Raw genomic sequence first — 8,384 nt, forward strand, 5'->3', positions numbered from 1 at the left:
ATCTTGACATATAAGGCAAGTTACGTATCTTGCATTTACTTTTTTCTGACCTTTGGGAATTTTAAAAAATTGCCAAATGAAGTTTTCTTTCCGGTGAGACGTCCTGGGCTGCTCAGGCAAAAACTGCCTCTCTTCGTGCTCGTCGTCCTGTTCCTCTTCTTCCTCTTCTTGTTGAATTATAACTTGAGCAGGTGGTCCACTCTTCCTTGGATGTGGTGGAGGTGGTGGGGAAGCACCAGCTGAAGCTACTAAAGAAGCCATTGCTCAGTGATCACAAAGGGTCTTTCTCTCACAATGATGAAAGTCAGAGTGAGGAAAGAAGGAGGGATTTTCATCATTTGGGAGAAACAAGAGTTCTCAACCAATCAAAAGTGTTCATTTTAGATTATATGACCTAGTCTTACATCATTAGGAAACCAAAAGTGAAATGAACCAATGAAAAGTGTTATTACCAAGTCACATGACTTGCTGTGTTTACGTTAAGTGCTTTGCAGGGCCTCCCGGTTTGCTTCCAGAAACCTGCGCTTTGCGACTCGCTTCGCGTACCAGTTCGCTAACGTAGCACGTCATATGACGTATCACGCGAGAACGTGAAACGTCATGCGGACGGGAGGCGTCACGATGTTGTTTTCTAACGCGGCACTTGCGGTAAAGAAACGTTTACCGGCTCGCGGTCTATTTCGCGGCATCAAGGTCAGCTAACGGGAAGCTTCCCGATTCGCGAAGCGGGAACAAAGAAAAAAAAATATTAAAAAAAAAAATTATTCATAAACATATAAAATATATTTTTGGATTTAAAGAAGAATACATTTTACAGCTACAGATATTAGCTGTTAAAAAACCAATGAAATTCACAGAAAAAACCATAGGTTATAGACCATATATAGTTAGGAATTAGCATTTACAAAACCTTGAAAATTCACTGAAAAAACCACAGGTTATAGACCATATATAGTTAGGAATTAGCATTTAGAAAACCTTATTTTACTCACACAAAACCATTGAAATTCCATATATAGTTAGTTGCACTAACTATATATCGCGCACCCGCAATCCACTGCTGATGATGTCACATATTACATCATTCATGACATGGTCAGTGACATCACTGATGACATCACTGATGACATCTCAAATGACATCACTGATGACATCATCTAGTGTCTGTGTGTTTTTGTAAAGTTTAAATACGTTTTACATATTGAAGAATGAGTGGATGTATGGAAGACTGAGTGTGTGTGTGGCTGGCTGGGAGGTGTGTGACTCTGTGCATATCAATGTGTACTTGTATCAGTGATTGTATAAGAGAGTAAGTATGTGTTAGTATATGTGTGAAAAGTATGGTGTTCTGTGTTTAACTATAGATGAGGAAATCGAAGTGTGATTGATTCTTCACAGGACTGACTAGGTGTATGAGTGCATATGATAGTGTTCTAATAATAACTGACTGTATGTATGAGTAATTGTATGGGTGAATGAGTGAATGTGTGTGTAGACGTACGAATCAGTGAGTGCGTATGTAGTAACTGGTATTGGTGTGTCATGATGTCATCAGTGATGTCATTTGAGATGTCATCAGTGATGTCATTTCAGATGTCATTAGTGATGTCATCAGTGATGTCACTGAAGTATGGTGTTCTGTGTTTAACTGTATAGATGAAGAAATGGAAGTGTGATTGATTCTTTACAGGACTGACTTGGTGTGTGAGTAACTCCATGGATGAGTGGCAGTGTGTGACTGTCTGCATAGGTGTATGAGTGCATATGATAGTGTTGTAATAATGAGTGACTGTATGTATGAGTGATTGTATGGGTGAATGAGTGAATGTGTGTGTAGACGTAGGAATCAGTGAGTGCGTATGTAGTAACTGGTATTGGTGTGTCATGATGTCATCAGTGATGTCATCAGTGATGTCATTTGAGATGTCATCAGTGATGTCATCAGTGATGTCACTGACCATGTCATGAATGATGTAATATGTGACATCATCAGCAGTGGATTGCGGGTGCGCGATATATAGTTAGTGCAACTAACTATATATGGAATTTCAATGGTTTTGTGTGAGTAAAATAAGGTTTTCTAAATGCTAATTCCTAACTATATATGGTCTATAACCTATGGTTTTTTCAGTGAATATATATATACATTGGAGGGTAGCAAATATGCAAAAGGACTACATCTCCCAGCGAACACTGCAATTGACATTGAGGCACAGCTAGGGCCAATTACAATTAGAATAAAGCACGGGGAGATGTAACCGCAATGATTTGGACTCATGTGATGCGGCCTCTGATGAGAAGCGACAAGGCTTCGAAACGCGTAAGGCCAAAGGACAACAACACAGGACTTGCAAGCTGCATGTTTCTTTAATAAAGGTTTTGAAAACCGACCTGCGAGTGGTGAGCGGCCTCAATTCCGAGTGAATAGTTTGAATATATATATATTCACTGAAAAAACCATAGGTTATAGACCATATATAGTTAGGAATTAGCATTTAGAAAACCTTATTTTACTCACACAAAACCATTGAAATTCCATATATAGTTAGTTGCACTAACTATATATCGCGCACCCGCAATCCACTGCTGATGATGTCACATATTACATCATTCATGACATGGTCAGTGACATCACTGATGACATCACTGATGACATCTCAAATGACATCACTGATGACATCACTGATGACATCATGACACACCAATACCAGTTACTACATACGCACTCACTGATTCCTACGTCTACACACACATTCACTCATTCACCCATACAATCACTCATACATACAGTCACTCATTATTACAACACTATCATATGCACTCATACACCTATGCAGACAGTCACACACTGCCACTCATCCATGGAGTTACTCACACACCAAGTCAGTCCTGTAAAGAATCAATCACACTTCCATTTCTTCATCTATACAGTTAAACACAGAACACCATACTTCAGTGACATCACTGATGACATCACTAATGACATCTGAAATAACATCACTGATGACATCTCAAATGACATCACTGATGACATCATGACACACCAATACCAGTTACTACATACGCACTCACTGATTCGTACGTCTACACACACATTCACTCATTCACCCATACAATTACTCATACATACAGTCAGTTATTATTAGAACACTATCATATGCACTCATACACCTAGTCAGTCCTGTGAAGAATCAATCACACTTCGATTTCCTCATCTATAGTTAAACACAGAACACCATACTTTTCACACATATACTAACACATACTTACTCTCTTATACAATCACTGATACAAGTACACATTGATATGCACAGAGTCACACACCTCCCAGCCAGCCACACACACACTCAGTCTTCCATACATCCACTCATTCTTCAATATGTAAAACGTATTTAAACTTTACAAAAACACACAGACACTAGATGATGTCATCAGTGATGTCATTTGAGATGTCATCAGTGATGTCATCAGTGATGTCACTGACCATGTCATGAATGATGTAATATGTGACATCATCAGCAGTGGATTGCGGGTGCGCGATATATAGTTAGTGCAACTAACTATATATGGAATTTCAATGGTTTTGTGTGAGTAAAATAAGGTTTTCTAAATGCTAATTCCTAACTATATATGGTCTATAACCTATGGTTTTTTCAGTGAATTTTCAAGGTTTTGTAAATGCTAATTCCTAACTATATATGGTCTATAACCTATGGTTTTTTCTGTGAATTTCATTGGTTTTTTAACAGCTAATATCTGTAGCTGTAAAATGTATTCTTCTTTAAATCCAAAAATATATTTTATATGTTTATGAATAATTTTTTTTTTTAATATTTTTTTTTCTTCGTTCCCGCTTCGCGAATCGGGAAGCTTCCCGTTAGCTGACCTTGATGCCGCGAAATAGACCGCGAGCCGGTAAACGTTTCTTTACCGCAAGTGCCGCGTTAGAAAACAACATCGTGACGCCTCCCGTCCGCATGACATTTCACGTTCTCGCGTGATACGTCATATGACGTGCTACGTTAGCGAACTGGTACGCGAAGCGAGTCGCAAAGCGCAGGTTTCTGGAAGCAAACCGGGAGGCCCTGCAAAGCGCTTAACGTAAACACAGCAAGTCATGTGACTTGGTAATAACACTTTTCATTGGTTCATTTCACTTTTGGTTTCCTAATGATGTAAGACTAGGTCATATAATCTAAAATGAACACTTTTGATTGGTTGAGAACTCTTGTTTTTCCCAAATGATGAAAATCCCTCCTTCTTTCCTCACTCTGACTTTCATCATTGTGAGAGAAAGACCCTTTGTGATCACTGAGCAATGGCTTCTTTAGTAGCTTCAGCTGGTGCTTCCCCACCACCTCCACCACATCCAAGGAAGAGTGGACCACCTGCTCAAGTTATAATTCAACAAGAAGAGGAAGAAGAGGAACAGGACGACGAGCACGAAGAGAGGCAGTTTTTGCCTGAGCAGCCCAGGACGTCTCACCGGAAAGAAAACTTCATTTGGCAATTTTTTAAAATTCCCAAAGGTCAGAAAAAAGTAAATGCAAGATACGTAACTTGCCTTATATGTCAACATAGACTGTCCAGAGGAACCGAGAAAAAATACAGTTTCGGAAACTACACAATGCATCGCCATATGACTAGGTAGCATCCTAACAACTACAGTGCTGCACAGTTTCGGAACGACCTAGATAATCTCCCTATTATGGCCAGAAGATCTGTTGTACCGGAAGTAACGGGACCAGAGGGCAGGGAGATGGTGCCAAATATACAAATCAAATTTGGTGAAGTAAAACACATCTGCGTATTTTGCGATGGATTCATTTCCTACGGAGAAAGAAGCATCACTCTGATCAACAGAGCTATTGACTATCATATGCAAGTTTGTACGAAACGCCCAAAATAATAAATACTTCTTTTTTTGTTTTGTTGCTCCTGTTGAGCCCTTTACAATGAATCGTTTTCATTGCCCCCTCCAAGAAAAACCCCAAAAAATATAAAACTGTTCAGAAAAATTCAAAAAAAGTAAAAAAATGTTCCGAAAAATAATAAAAAAAATATAAAACAACAAAAACAATAAAAAAAAAAGTTCTTTTCAGAACTACCTCCCCGTTATTAAAAAATTGGTACAATATTTGGAACTGTGCCAACCTCTATTTCTCTTAGTTCGCTTCCCAGTTCGCTCGCCGGTACGCGAACCGGAAGCGAACCAAAAACAGTAAGTATAAGGGAAGGAAACAGACACTTATGTTAAAAGAAAGACAGCTATAGGGGAGTAAACTAGAGATACTATTACCCGTAATCCACTGCTGATGATGTCACATATTACATCATTCATGACATGCTCAGTGACATCATCAGCAGAGGATTGCGGGTTTTTTGGCAACGTGCCTTATCCACGGTTTAATAACGCTGCCTTTTGCTTTATATAAGTTTTCAAATTGTATGAAATATATACCAATAGGTCGTTATGAACCTTTAGGTAGTGCTTTTCTTCATGAGGTCTGGTCGCTTCCATACACATACAGATGTTTCAAAGATGATCAAGAAGTTTATCTGAATGGAGAGGAATGCACTGAGACGCCAGATCATTCACTAATGTGTAGGCACATACAGTTACACGGTTCATGCAACAAACACCGACCAAATATGGCTTGCGTGTTGCAAGGCACGCCAGTTCCTGCTATCATCCCCACGTTCAAGTTGTTGGAAAATGGTAGTTATTTGATGCTCAATAATGAAGATTGTTCTGAGTTAATTAAAAGTATTCCTTTTATCGTAACAGTAAGTGAACGGGTTATTTGCTGCAGAAATGTTCTATTTCCTCCCACACATGAACATAGGGAGTTTTCAATCTGGCCACAAATACCAACCTTGGGACAGATTTCAACGGCATGGCAAGAATAAGAGCTCTTTTGTCTCAGAGAGAGGTGGCCTTGAGTTCGGCCCGTGAAACGTTCGTGCTTCACATAGCGAACACCCGTACAGAGGTGCAACCCTTTTCAATTCAGATTTGCCTTTCAATTTCAGCAAGATGGTTCCGACTATCTTTAACGCATCCTCCACAAAGGCCCTGGCGCACTTTTTTAAAGTTGTTACCAGTGGTCTCGTGACTTCATTTGAGAAAATCTTTGGAGTCATCCCTGCTTCCTTTCATTCTATTTTCTCCACTCTGGTTCGTGGATTGGCATTTTTACTTGCATTACCAGCGGACGCTCTTGTGCTTTTTTACATTTTTAAATATGGATGTCCCTCCTATGCAACCTCCCACCCTGCAGCTGCTGACACTGTTCCGCAATCGCATGCTAGAATATTATGGCACAATGCCGTTGGCGATATTAAGCACGGCATATGGATTATCTTTTCGATTCTCCTACTTCACCTGTGTCCAGCCTGTATTTCACTGCCTGACCTGTGATTTCGATTGGGCCATTGATTTGTGTCTCTGCGGACCGGTTTCTCCTGACGTCGACTTTAATCAGCTGATGACTCCTATCATTACTCACGAGTTGGTTTGTCCTGGCGAAAGGATTATGGCTGTGGCATTGATGCATGGACTACTTGGTCCCTGGAATTTACTGGCGGCAGCACAGTCTTTCTTGGAACAGAGCTTTCTTGAAAACCCACCGAGCTGTCCTCTGATGGTGATAGAGGATCCGGTGCTGGGAGAGCACGTATGTTCTTTTCCGCTTTTAAATTGGATGGCTGAACTGTTTTCGGATGAAGACGGTGACTTCCTATTGGAGGCTGTTGCAGCTTATTTTGCATACACAGTTATGTCATAGACCTTTTTCATGTTTGATATGCTGAGTACTAGCATTTCATTGACAATTCATTGACTTATTTGTCAAGTTTTTATTATTTACCTTGCCTATTGGCTTAAGACTCGATAAAGTACTTGGCTGTTTTATTTTTCTTTAGCATTAAATTTTCCTAGTTTTTAATGCTTTACCTTGCGGACCGTCCACATATAAACTTGCAATCTGCTCTCATGAGATGGCACTTCTATTATCTTATTCAGTTCGTTTCCGGATCATGGGGAGGTGTCATCTAGGTCCTGGAAATCTTTACACCGTGTTAAGTTAGCATGGGCTCATTACCGGTTTAAACGCCATTTTTCCTTTTTTGCAACTTCTGCACACGACACTTAGTTGTTGCTTTAGCTTTCCACCTAGTAGTTCATCGTGGTTTACATGAGAATAATATGTTATTGCTCTACTATCTGCTTTGCTTGTTAAACTATATCTGTACAGCGAGTGCTAAAGTTTCAAGAACAACACGATACAGAATTGTTATGAGGTCTGATCTCCACGACTTCATACTCATAACATAAGTGCAACTTCTGCCAATTCTGGGCATGAGGCGGGTTTTATATTGCTTTGCCGAACACACATACACAACAGTTGATGCGGTTCACATGAAGAGAGAGCTGGTGTATGCTGATGTGATTCCTTCAAATCTAAGACACTAAAGTATGGGCACGCCCTAAACCAACACAAAGAGACCTTCTTAGCAAATAATATAATATGTGTATTAGGGAGGGTGAGATATAAGCAGCCGCGGGCCGTGGAGGGAGTTACGGTGAGGCAGGGAGGCGGAGAGGGGGAGAAGCAGGGTGGAGCCCTCTCTACCTTGCCCCTCCCCCTCCCCGCCTCCCTGCCCCACCGTAACTCCCTCCACGGCCCGCGGCTGCTTATAAGTGTTGCTAACTCTTATTCATTTACAGCATGTTAACATACTGTCACCATTCGCTTTTTATGTACTAGTAACTATGCTGGTAATTTTGCTACTGATAATATGTGTACTTGTATTCTCCACCCTGCTTCTCCCCCTCCCCGCCTCCCTGCCTCACCGTAACTCCCTCCACGGCCCGCGGCTGCTTATAAGTGTTGCTAACTCTTATTCATTTACAGCATGTTAACATACTATCACCATTCGCTTTTTATGTACTAGTAACTATGCTGGTAATTTTGCTACTGATAATATGTGTACTTGTATTATCTAAGATACTACGCCTGAGAAGACGGCATTAGTAAATAAACATTTCAAATACACATGTGTTCTTCTTAACTCCATGTTCTGGTTTCTAAGAAATATATAACGACCGACTGTTCATGAGTTCCACGTATCCTGAGGTACTATAAGTTCATATTCTGGATTGTCTAAACATTGAGAGTTTGTTATATCCAATGTGACACTGTACCTAGCTTGCTAAGGAGTTTTTGATTACTAACGTGAGTTTTGGGACACCCTAATTCGCCGAGGTTCCAATCCTCTGTCCACAGTTCTGTGTGAGAACAGAAACCCTGCGACAGGGGCACCCCCGACCCTTGCTGGAGCTTCATCACACTTGCGATACAACTCCAGCAATGCGCCACCTT

Source organism: Lissotriton helveticus, chromosome 4_1 (assembly GCF_964261635.1).
Source record: "Lissotriton helveticus chromosome 4_1, aLisHel1.1, whole genome shotgun sequence".
Lineage (NCBI taxonomy): Eukaryota > Metazoa > Chordata > Amphibia > Caudata > Salamandridae > Lissotriton > Lissotriton helveticus.